Source organism: Macaca nemestrina, chromosome 8 (assembly GCF_043159975.1).
Source record: "Macaca nemestrina isolate mMacNem1 chromosome 8, mMacNem.hap1, whole genome shotgun sequence".
NCBI lineage: Eukaryota > Metazoa > Chordata > Mammalia > Primates > Cercopithecidae > Macaca > Macaca nemestrina.
Window position 1 is genome coordinate 48,744,918 of NC_092132.1, and position 12,043 is coordinate 48,756,960.

The 12,043-nt window shown below is 42.4% G+C and overlaps 1 protein-coding gene across 3 annotated transcripts in view; it reads right to left on the minus strand.

Annotated features, from left to right (window-relative positions):
* The window catches only part of LOC105476099 (carboxypeptidase Q), a 494,234-nt gene extending 485,948 nt beyond the window's left edge, over positions 1–8,286 (minus strand). The window contains exon 1 of one of the 3 annotated variants that reach the window (XM_011731752.3): positions 8,126–8,286. The gene's annotated coding sequence lies outside the window, so the exon portion shown is untranslated. Of the gene's footprint in view, positions 1–691; positions 712–8,125 lie in introns of those variants that run through there. The other 2 variants (XM_071067973.1, XM_011731754.3) reach the window with 2 other exon arrangements.
* Positions 8,287–12,043: the final 3,757 nt, after the last annotated feature.

Consider the following 12,043-nt stretch of genomic DNA (forward strand, 5'->3'; position numbering starts at 1 on the left):
TTATGATTATTCACTTCCACTTAATAAATAGTAAATATATTTTCTCTCCCTTATGATTTTCTCAATAAAATTTTCTTTTCTCTATCTTACTCTATTGTAAGCATATAGTATATATATATTACATGTAACATATAAAATACGTGTTAATTGGCTGTTTATGTTACTGGTAAGACTTCCAGTCAACAGTTGGCTATTAGTAGTTAAGTTTTGGGGGAATCAAAAGTTATAATAGAATTTTCAAATGTAGAGGGAGTCAGCACACCTAAACCCCGCATTGCTCAAAGATGAACTGTATAAGGAACTCAAACAACTCAATAGCAAGAAAACAAGCAACCCAATTAAAAAATGGACAAAGAACCTGAATAGACAATTCTCAAAAGAAGACATAAAAATGACCAACAGATATATTTAAAAATGCTCAACATCATTAATTATCAAAGAAAAGCAAATCAAAACTGCAATGAGATAATATCTCACCCCAGTTAGAATGGCTACTATGAAAAAGACAGAAAATAACAAGTGCACTAGGCACTGTGGCTCACTCTTGTAATCCAGCACTTTGGGAGGCCAAGGGGAATAGATTGCTTGAGCTCAGGAGTTTGAGACCAGTCTGGGCAACATGGCAAAACCCCATCTCTTCAAATATACAAAAATTAGCCAGGCACAGTGGCACACTTGTAGTCCCAGTTACCTAGGAGGCTGAGGAGGGAGGATGGCTTGATCTTGGGAGGCAGAGGTTGCAGTGAGCCGAGATCACACCCCTGTACTCCAGCCTGGACAAAAGAACCAGATCCTGCCACAAAAACAAAATTCTGGTGACAACGTGAAGTAAAGGAAACTCTTACGCATTGTTGATGGGAATGTAAATTTGTATAGCCATTACTGAAAACTTTATGGAGAGTCCTCAAAAAAACTAAAGATAGAACTATCATATGATCCAGCAGTCCCACTTCTAAGTACATATCCAAAGATTTGAAATAATTATATTAAAAAGATATATGCAATCCCATGTTCACTGCAGCACTATCCCATGTTGACTGCAGCACTATTCACAATAGCCAAATTATAGAATCAACCTAAGTGTCAGCACTATCCCATGTTGACTGCAGCACTATTCACAATAGCCAAATTATAGAATCAACCTAAGTGTCCATCAACAGATAAATGGATAAAGAAAAGGTAGTATATATGCACAATGAAATACTATTCTGCCTTTAAAAATGAGGAAATTCTGTCATTTGTGACAACGTGGATGAAGCTGCAGGAAATTATGCTAAATGAAATAAGCCAGACATAGGCACAGAAAGACAAATACCACATGATCTCACTTCTATGTGGAATCTAAAACAACAGAACTAAGAAGCGTAGAGTAGAATGGTGCTGACTAAAGTCTGAGGGGTTGGGAAAAATGGGGAATACCAAAGGGTTCAAAGTTTTAACTAAACAAGAGGAATATGTTTTTTGAGATTACGTTGTCACCATGATGACTATAGTTAATTATACTGTGTTGTATATTTCAAAATCGCTAAGAGAGCAAATTTCAAATATTTTCACCACAAAAATAAGTATTTAAGGTGATGGGTAGGCTTATTAGCTTGATTTAATCATTCCACATTGTATGAAATGTTGTGTTATGACATATATCAACATTACTTTGTACCTCATAAATATATACAATCATAATTTGTCAATTTACAATAAAATAAAAAAGAACTTATTAATGCAAAAAAGGAAATATATATACACACATATACCCCATATATATTCCAATATATATCATGTACATGTATATTCATACACAATATAATTATTTTTGATTAATAAAATATACTATTAAATGTTCCATATCCCTATTCACTCATAAATTATATTATTTAACCTCATTAGTTATACTATTCAAATCTTGCATATTACCATTTGACTTTGTCTATTTAATTTGTCATGTAAAACAACAGATCTAAGGTGTCCTACAAGTAGCTTTGCTTATTTTCTCATACTTCGGATCATTAGTTTTACATATTTTGAAGATATGCATTTTTAGATGTTTGATGCAAAAAAGAGTCACAACTACCTCTTCTTCCTTACAGAGGTTATCTTTCATCAGTACAAAATAACTCTGGGTCTAATATAATGGTCTTTGCTTTGAAATATACTTGGTTTCATTTTAATACTGATGTAGAATTCCAGGACCATAAGAGTTTCTGGTTTTCTTACCCTGGCTCACTATATTGGTGAATTTACATTTATGACTCTCTTGTGGTCTAACTGTCAGACTGAAGGCAGTGCCAGTGCTGGGCTTGTTTTCCATTTCCCAGCTGAGTTTTGCCCCATCCAATGGCCTACCTGTTAGGTACTTGGTAAACAGTAAAGGTAGCTGGATGGATTTAACTACGAGTCATGATGTCCATTATATTTTAAATGGTCTCTAACAATTAGAGGATCCAGCTGCAGATCCCCATCTTCCTATTCAATACCCAAGTCAGAAAAATCTTCACATATGATAAATATAGATGTAGGCTACTATCTTAAGTCAACCCCGTATTTGAAAGTCTGGATTTATTCAGATAATAAAACAAGGAGTGACTGTTCATTTTATAAAGGGATTATTTGCCTCATAAATAATTTAATCATAACACTTTGATATTGTGGACTCCCCTACCGCATTGAAAGTGTCATTTGATTTACATAGATAGGCTCTATGCACAACCCTTCATGAACATCCCCATTGTATATAGCATAATCGGTGCTAAGGATCCTTTCACGTCACTGTCTGTCTCCGCAGAGATCTTGGCTCTTTTGGTGTTCAAATACCATCTGCTTTACTTTTACATTTCCGTGATATGATACGGTAAGGGAAGGAGGGGACACACTGCAGCAGGCCAAGGTTCCAAGGTAAGACAAGGCTTCGATACAATGGACAAAGCAATGGACCCAAAGTCAGAAGGCTCTGAGTCCCTGCCAGCCACGGGATCTGAGCCATCTGAGCCATGAGACAAACTGCAGCCTCCTTCATGCCAGATTTTTAGTTTATAAAAGAAAGATAATAAGGCCTGGGTGCACCTACTTCCTAGGTTCTTATAACAATCAAATATAAAATTGCTTTTTAAATATAAGGTGCTATGCGAATCTTTTCTCCAAGGAAGTCTAATACCACTGCATCAAGAGAACACTGCATTGATCTGCCTTTTTCTTTGTTAACACTGGTTTGTCATAGAATTACTTAAATTTTCTGGAAAATTTCTCCAAATCATTATCCTTTTCATTTTTATCTTACTTTCCCTGTTACTCTTTGCTTAGTTCAAAGTCTCCAAACACTTTCTCTGCAAAATGAGATCAAGCCCTCTGCCCAGCACCCACACCTCTCAACAATCTCCTGTTTGTCTCTTCCTGACAAACTGAATAAGATGAGAAATCAAAGCTTGTGATATCTTACCATTAAAGAAGTACAATTATTTGGAAGCGCCAGCTCAAATTTCTTTTCCGTATTTCATATCTGCCTATACCTGTGTCTTTGGAAACCACCGCTCTCTGCAACACTCCTGCCATTTCCTTATCTTTGTTCCTTTGAACCACTCTGGTCTGTATTTCTCTTTTTCAGTTTCTTCTGGCAGCTTATAATAACCCCCCATTGTTTGAGTCTCCAATCTTCTTTCCTTTACTGGCACTTACACAAGAATCAGAGTTCTCTAAGAACTCGCCTGAAATATAATGTAATGGTCATTAGATAAGTATGATGTATTTTTTAAGTGAGTTATTAAACTGATGTGTCTTTTTAGACCGAGACCCTATTGTAATGTTTGGCTGAGGTCTTGACTGTGTGACATCACAGCACAGCTACAGAAAAGGCTATATCTTGGGATCTCCACCTGGATGTTCCACAGCTACCTCCGCTCACTCACCGTCTTTCTCCCGAAACTTCTTCCTCACCTTACATTTCTTACCCTCATTAGTGGCATCTCCACTCACCCAGTTAAGCAATTCCAAAACCTCAGATTATTTTTAAACATATCTCCCATATCCAGCTAGTCATTAATCCTGCTGTTTTCAAAAAGCCTCTCAAACCTATCTTAGTTTAGATCCTTATCCTATTTCAAGAGAACTATGGCAATAGCATCTTCATTTTCCTGTGGCCTTCTGGCTCTTCATTCCCCAGTTCTTCTGAAACATTACTGTAGCTATTTTCTAAAGAAAATCCAATCATATCACTCCTCTGCTTAAAATTCAGCTTAAATATGCTGAAAACAGCCAGGTACAGTGGCTCATGCCTGTAATCCCTACACTGTGGGAGGCCAAGGCAGGCAGATAGCTTGCAGCCAGAAGGTCGAGATCAACCTGGCCCACATGGCAAAGCCCCGTCTCTACTAAAAATACAAAAACTAGCCAGGCTGTAGTGGCATGCGCCTGTAGTTCCAGCTATTTGGGAGGCGGAGGCAGGAGAATCACTCGAACCAGGAAGCGAAAGTTGCAGTGAGCTGAGATCTTGCCATGGCACTCCAGCCTGGGTGACAGAGAGAGGCCTTGTCTCAAAACAAAACAAAACAAAAATAATGCTGAAAAGGATTATCTAGACTGTGATAAAGTTTAAATAACATGACATTCAAGGACCATCAATGTCTGGCCCTAGCCTTACCAGACCTCCCTACAGCCACACTGAAGTCCCATCTCCCGAAGAATGCCATGTTCCTACTTGCGTCCTTTTCCTTGCTCTTGTTGTTCTCCATTCTTGGAATACCCTTCTCCCTCTGCTTGGTCTTCAGGCTTTGAAATACAGTTTGAAATTCACCTTCTCTGCAAAGTCTTTCTGAGCTCCAATCACACCTCTTTCCTGGAAGAGTGAGTGACCACTACTTCCACATTACCCTGTGGTGCAATTGTTTGCAGATGGGTCACTCTCCTATTTAAATTTGTTCTCATTCATCTTTATCCGGCACATAGTACACACTCAATAAACGGTTATTGAAATTAATATTTTCTGAATAAAATAACTAAAGGAAAATTCCAGAGATCCAGAGGTACACCCCTCCAGATACTTCACTGCATTAAAGAAAAGGGCCCAGGAATAAAGAGAAAGAACTAATAATGTGACTATAACAAACACATGAATGGGTTGTTTGTTTTTAAAAGTTAAGTGGTTCAGGGAGGGTAGGAGGATAAAGTACATTTTAAAGCTCTAGCTTCAGGGCAAGTAATAAAAATTGTTGCTTTAATGTTTTTTTCATAATATTGTGAGCAATGGGAAGGTCTATTCCATCACACCAGCCTTCGGGGCAGAAAGTTTCAGCCTCCTGAGCTAAATCAAACTGGCATCAGCTCTTAGTTTTTCAGGCGGCCACAACTGGTCTCTGCTTTCCATGGGGCTAAACTTGGCTGACAAAAAAGAAACAAAATAATTTCCCACTTATTTTATGGGCCTCTCTTTTCCTCTTTTGCTCTCATCAATTAATTATAAGAGTTCTGGAAACCCATCCTGCATTCTTGTCTCTGGATTACACAGATGTAGGCATTGTTCTTTGTCTATACTAGGGATTGTTGGTCTTATAAAGAAGGAGGTTGGAAGGCAGTGTCTTACCAAGGGCACAAAGCTAGTCCAAGAAACAACACTGCTTGGCACTCATGGTTCAAAGCCCTTAAGTGCCATTCACTGATGACAACTCTTGATGCCACTCATTTTATATTCCCTAAATTGGTAAGTCTGAATACGTTTAAAATTAAGATGCATGGGCACCTAGGTCAAAGTATCAGAGTCTCCTAGAATCTCAATGGAATTCAATAATTTTCAAAATGATAAAACAACCAACTCCCTTATAATTCAGTCTTAATCATTTCATCCTGTACTCTCATTCTAAATTCAGTTACCCAAATAACGCAGGGTTTGTATATATGCTTGAACACACACAGAGACCACATTCTTCAAAGTCACACAGTCTTTCCTGGCAAGATTGTCTTGTTTCTGGGAGAAACCCTGTTTCCATCTGCTTGAGTTCTAAGTCCTAACTGTCCCATTTTCCAAGTGCTGTTTCTAGTTAAGAAGGTCAAATAGGAATTACCATAGTATCTAGCTCTTAGGTATATAGTGACGATTAAATGGGGCAATATAAGTAAAAAGATTAAATATAACAGTGCCTGGTGTATGGTCAGTGCCCCATAAAGATCAGCTTTGTAACATTCCATGCCTGTATGACACATGACCTCATAACTGGCTCTTTGGGTTGGCCCTTTTCACCAAGCAACACGTGTATTCCACTTCTCCTTATAAACTTGAATTAACTGAAGTAGGTAACATTAATTTCATGTTACTTAACATATTTGGAACTTTGTGTTTGTTAAATGTAGCATGCAAAAATATTTAAATACGTATGTATAATGACTTTTGAAGTGCCTTTAAAAAATCTCCAAGGTCCTTCCAGCTCCAAAATGTGATCCATGATAACTAATCTCAAATGCATGCAAAGAAATAGGGATGCAGTTCCCCGGATACACTGGGAATATATAGCATTGTCAGACTAGGTTGCACTGGAAACAAGTCAGACCCAGGACCAGGAGCCTGTGACAATGTAGAAGAAAATCTTGCCCTCCTTTCTCCCCACCAGCCTAGGGTTTATTATACTTATCTTGAGCTCCCAGGCTTTCTTATTGCAGATGTGGAGAAGAAAGGAAATGAGTTGTAAATAGCAGAGAAGACAGCAGAGACAAAATGCTATGGAATCTCAAACAGAGGAGGTGAAGTAAGCAGAACTCCAGGAAATCATCGGTAATTTCACCTTCTAACCCTGATAAAAAAGAATCCCAAAGGTTTAACTCAGGAAGGGTCCCTAGCTAAACACCTTCATTTTGGAGATTAAGAAATTAAAACCTACAGAGATCAAGTGGCAAGTCCAAGGTCATCCGGCTCTTCTGGAACCTGGGCCTGGAAACTAAGAACTGCTGCAGTGACCAACTGTATTAAAGCTGTGTGCTAAGCCTATGTGTTTACAAACAGATAATGTCTCTCTGGGCCCTATGTAGCCTTCTCCAGTCACCTGCAAATCAGCCAGCACCTGTCTCAGGAAAACAGACAAGATTCTTAATAACTCTGAATTCAAAAGAAACGCCTGGTTTTACGAACAAGTCAGAGTCATATGGTTCTGCCTTTACAGTCACCCTTATCTTTAAGAAATGAATGAAATATTATAGTGACAATGATTCTTTAAACGTCCAAAGTAGAAGTGAACAAAACACAAGCAAGAAAAAACCTAGGCATATTTTGTTGTAAGCAAACACATAAAGCCAAGTCCACCAAAAATGGAAATACCAGGGGGCGTTTCTGGAGATTATTTTAACAGCATAGAATAGAACTCTTTTTAAGTGGTCCCAATCAGAATGCCTCCATTTGCAAAAGTGCAACATTTACACAACTTTTTGGAAAGCTATCAAAACCTAGGAGTTGTAAGCCTGCATCTTCACTGCTTCCACTTCATATATCTTTATTTTCACTCATGCACTGATTCATTCAGTTCGATCTCATATGCACTCACTGACTTACTCATTTGTTAATTCACTCAGTTCTGCGGCATAGGTACTCATCCAATTACTTATCGAGTAGCTCTGAGTCCTAAGTCAGATGGGACTTTGCCCTCATGGAACTTAGATTCCAGGAGAGTCTAGTAGCAGAAACTAGACGCATCAAAAGCGAAAGTACACGGTAAAATGCGAAAGGAACCCCAAAAGAACTGCATAAAGCATACTGGAGGCTCAGGGGGACCAGGAATGTTTGCAGATGGGGGGTGAAGCGGGGGGCTTGGGGCTGAGCCCTGTTGCTGACGGGAAGTAAAACCGTCTTGGGAAGGACGGCTGAGGGCCGTGCTCGCTGCTGTCCCGCAGCATCCTCCACCACCCCCACGTCACAGCTTCCCCATTTCTAGGCTCGGTGCCTCCAGTGTCACGAAGGGGCAGCCACAGGCTGCCAACCCGCCGCTCCCCAGCCAGCTCCTCCCGTCACTCCCCCGAATGAGCGGTGTTGGAAGTCCGTCCCCGTCTGCCCCCGCCCCTGGCCTGCTGCAGCCTCAGCCCGCCCGACCGTCACGGGTAGGAGCCAAGGCCTCGGTCCAGCCGCCCGCGGGCACTGCCAGGTCGGCTGCAAACGCACCTGATGGGGCGGCTCCTACGGCGGCGACGGAGGCGGCTCCCAGGACCGGGCTCGCGGCCTAGCCTTACGGTGGCGGCGGCCACACCCCTGACCAGGCTGGGGCCCTCCGCGCCGCCCCGTGACTGCAGCCCTGCCTGCCGGCAAGGCCGCGGACCGAGAGGCGGGGCAAAGACCTGACTCGGGGGCCGGGCACCACCTCCGGAACGCCTCGGGGGGTCTCACTCGCCCTCCGAGGGCGACCTTAGGGACACAGATCGGCCGGAAGGCTGCTCAGCTTCTGGGCTGTGGCTTCTGTTAGAAAATTGAGTGTCGCCCTGGGTCCGGAGCCCCTAGGCCTGACTCCTTCGTGCAGGGGCGTCTCCCTCAGACTGGGTGGTGCGCAGGCCAGGGCCGCGTGCTTTTCAGAAGCACAGCCTCAGAGGCAAGGCGGGCGGCAGGGGCCTGAGAAGGCGCATGGCTTGGCAGAAGGGTCCTGTGCTTCGATGGGTGCCCGTACAGGTAGAGAAGGACCGGGCTGCGAAGCTGAAAGGAAAACGTGAAAGGTTTTTGTGTTTCTCTGAGCCTGAGTAAAGGCCATGCTTTCTGAGCTGTCAAACGCCTCCCAGAGGGAAGCGATTATTAAACCGTTTTCCCATCCTGCCAGGTGTAGGATTGTTAGGCGGTGATGATGGAAGGCAGAAGAGATGACCTGAACTGAGAGATCAGAAAGAGTCTTTTCTCTTTCGCTTGTGCCTTAGTTATATGAGGGTGCCCAAGAAGAAAGGAGACTCATCTGATTACCTGGTGTGGCTTATCTCAACAAGTCACACGCATTCTGGTCACAGAGTATGTGCTCATTGTTTTCAATGCTTTATGTTTTGATAAGTGCAAATTCCTTTGTTTAAGGAAACTCTTATCAAATACAAACAGTTATCTTTGTGAAACACTGAGCAGTTCCAGTCTCTCCTCTTAACTAAAAAAAAAAAACAGAACTTTTAATTTAAAAAGAAAAGAAAGAAAAAGCACATGCTCGCTGGGGGAAAAAAAAACCAAAAAACACAAAATGTGGAAAGTCCACTCACCTTCGGTTAACAATCCCTCTAAACCTTACTAGCCCTGTTGCCCACCGAAAAAAGTGTGAACTCTGTGAAGCACTGGAGGGTCCTCATAAACATGGCCCTGACCCACCTTTCCAGAATTATCTCTCGGATGCCATATCAAACCCCACTGAATTACCTTTTTCTCCAACCATCAACGGTAAAGGAAAAGTTTTTATTATTTCCAATCTGACATGGATCATTATTTCTGTAAAACACAATTCAAAACCAGCTAACAGATAAGAGACAAAAACTACAAGCACAGTTTTTATTAAAGGTGTACAACGAGTATCCCAAAAAGCATAAAATTAGTTTTTCAATTTTTGGCTGTTGTTTTTTTTATTTCTAAATGTTTACTCACAATTTCTATACTTACCTGTTCATGGACCAGTAAAAAGCTGTTCATTGACTGGCGGTGGTGACTACAGTTTAAGTGGCGCTGACTTGCTGTTCGTTATGTCAAATGCTTTTCAACTTCTGGGCCTTTTCTCATGTTTAATGCCAACAAAGTTCTTTCCCACTCAAGTTTCAACTCGTAATAATAATAAAAGCTTCACATTTATTGAGTGCCTTGTGCTAAGATTTTCAATGCATTAACTGTGAATTCTTATTTGTCCTATGAGCTACAAATTATGATCATTATTATTTATCCCCACTTTACAGATAAGGAGATGGAGGATTAGAGATGTCAAGTCAGAAAACCAGTGAGGTACAAAGTCAGCATTAAACTGAGCTGGCCTGATTCTGGAGCCCAAGCAATCAACCAATATGCTGGGCCCCTCTCTGTGAAACCTCCCCCATTTGCTTTCAAGTTGAAATTAATCACTCTTGCTTATACCTCTACTCTAACATTTTTTCCCCATTGGTTTTCATTCATGTCAGCTTCCCTCACTAGGCTTTAAGCTTCTGAGTACAGTGACATTTGTCTGCTCACACTAATCACAGAAAGCAGAGCTCATTCTCATCTTTGCATTACCACTACCTTTTATGCTTACTTCATAATATGTTTTAATTATTTATTCTTGTCAGCATCCTCTACTAAACCATACAATGTTCAGAGTTATCTTACCAAAGATGATTTTATTTATTTAATTGAATAAGCACTTCTGTAGCATGTATAATAAGCCAGGTACTATTCCAAGAATTTTAAAACCTCGCAAATAGACCTATAAAGTAGATATTATTTTATCCCTGTTTAAACTGTGAGGAAACTAAGGCACAGAGAGGTTACCGGTAAGTTGCAGGACCAGAATTCCAAACCAAACAACCTGCCTGGCTGCAGAGTCTTATTTCTGAGCCACGATGCTATGCTGATTTTCCACGATACCACGTGTTCTTCCTCTTAAAACACTTCACTGCGGGGAGATCAATCCATTATGGTCAATTAGAAGCCTCTGCCCGCAGCATTCACAGAGAGGAATGAAAAGGGGCAAGTGAATTCAGTATCTTCAACTGAAATATCCAAGTTCTCGCATTGGGACTGACTAGGAAAACCACTGGCCCATGGAAAATGAAGAAAAGTTGGGCAGGGTGGGGAGCCCACCCTGGAGCAGCACAGAATCAAAGGCACCTCCACCCTCAGCCAAGGGAAGTGGTGAGTGATTGTGCAACCCAGGAAACCATGCATCTCCCATGAATCTTTGCAACCTGCGGATCAAGAGACCCCCTCGTGAGTCCACACCACCAGAGCCTTGAGTCTGATACACAGAGCTGTGTGTTGTCTTGGCAGAGCAGCCACTCAGGCACATACAAAGAGGCCCAGAAGTTTTACATACTCCAGCCACAATCACCAGCAAGGCAGGAAATCCATCTCTAGGAAGGTGGCTGAATCCAGGGAGCCAAGCAATGCCATTCTTCAGGCCCTACTTACATGATGCCCCACAAGTTAAGACCACCAGCTTGGAATCCCAGACAGCCAATGGCAGCGGGTGGGAGTTTGCCTGAGACAGGTTTGAGTTCCCAGGGGGAGGGGCAGCCGCCATCTCTGTGGTTCAGTGGACTCAGCTGCTGCAGCCTCCTGGCTGTGCAGAATACAGACGGTCAGAGCTAGGAAGGGTTCCCTCTGCTACAATGAACCACACCTGCCCTACCAAAAAGCAGCCAGACTCCTTCTGTAAGTGGGACCCCAAGTCACTCCTCCTCACTGGAGAGGACCCCCTTAAGCCCCTCCAGCAATTGTTTTATGAACAGAACTCTGTTCTCTCCCTGGCACAGAGCTCCTGGAGGGAGGGGAAGCCATTATCTCTGCAGTTCAGTGGACTCAGCCATTCCAGCCTGCCAGCTGTGGATAATACAGATGGACCACACAAGGAAGGGTCCCCCACAATGTAGCACAGCTGCCTTGCCAAACTGCAGCCAGACTGCTTCTTTAAGTGGGACCCCAATCCATTCCTCATGGGTGGGTCCTCCCTGCAGGGGCTTCAGTCACTCCAATGAGGGCTCTACGGATAGAGCTTTGATATCTCCTGGGACAGGTTGCCTTGAAGAGGGACAACCACCATCTTTATGGTTCAGTGGACTCAGATGCTCCAGCCTGCCAGCTGTGGAGAATACAGGTGGTCCAGACTATAAGGGCCCTGCTCACCCCGACTCCCAGTGTAGCACACCTGCTCTACAAAAAGCAGCCAGACTACTTCTTTGGGTGGGTCCCTAATCCTGTTCCTCCTGACTGGGTGAAACCTCCCAGTAGGAGTCTCTAGCCACCTCCTACAGGTGTATGAGGGCTGGCAACAGATCAGAAACCACCTGAGATGAAGCTTCCAGAGGAAGAAGCTGGCTGCCATCTTTGCTGTTTCGTGGCCTTCACTAGTTATACCTCCAGATACAGGAAGAAGTGAGGCAA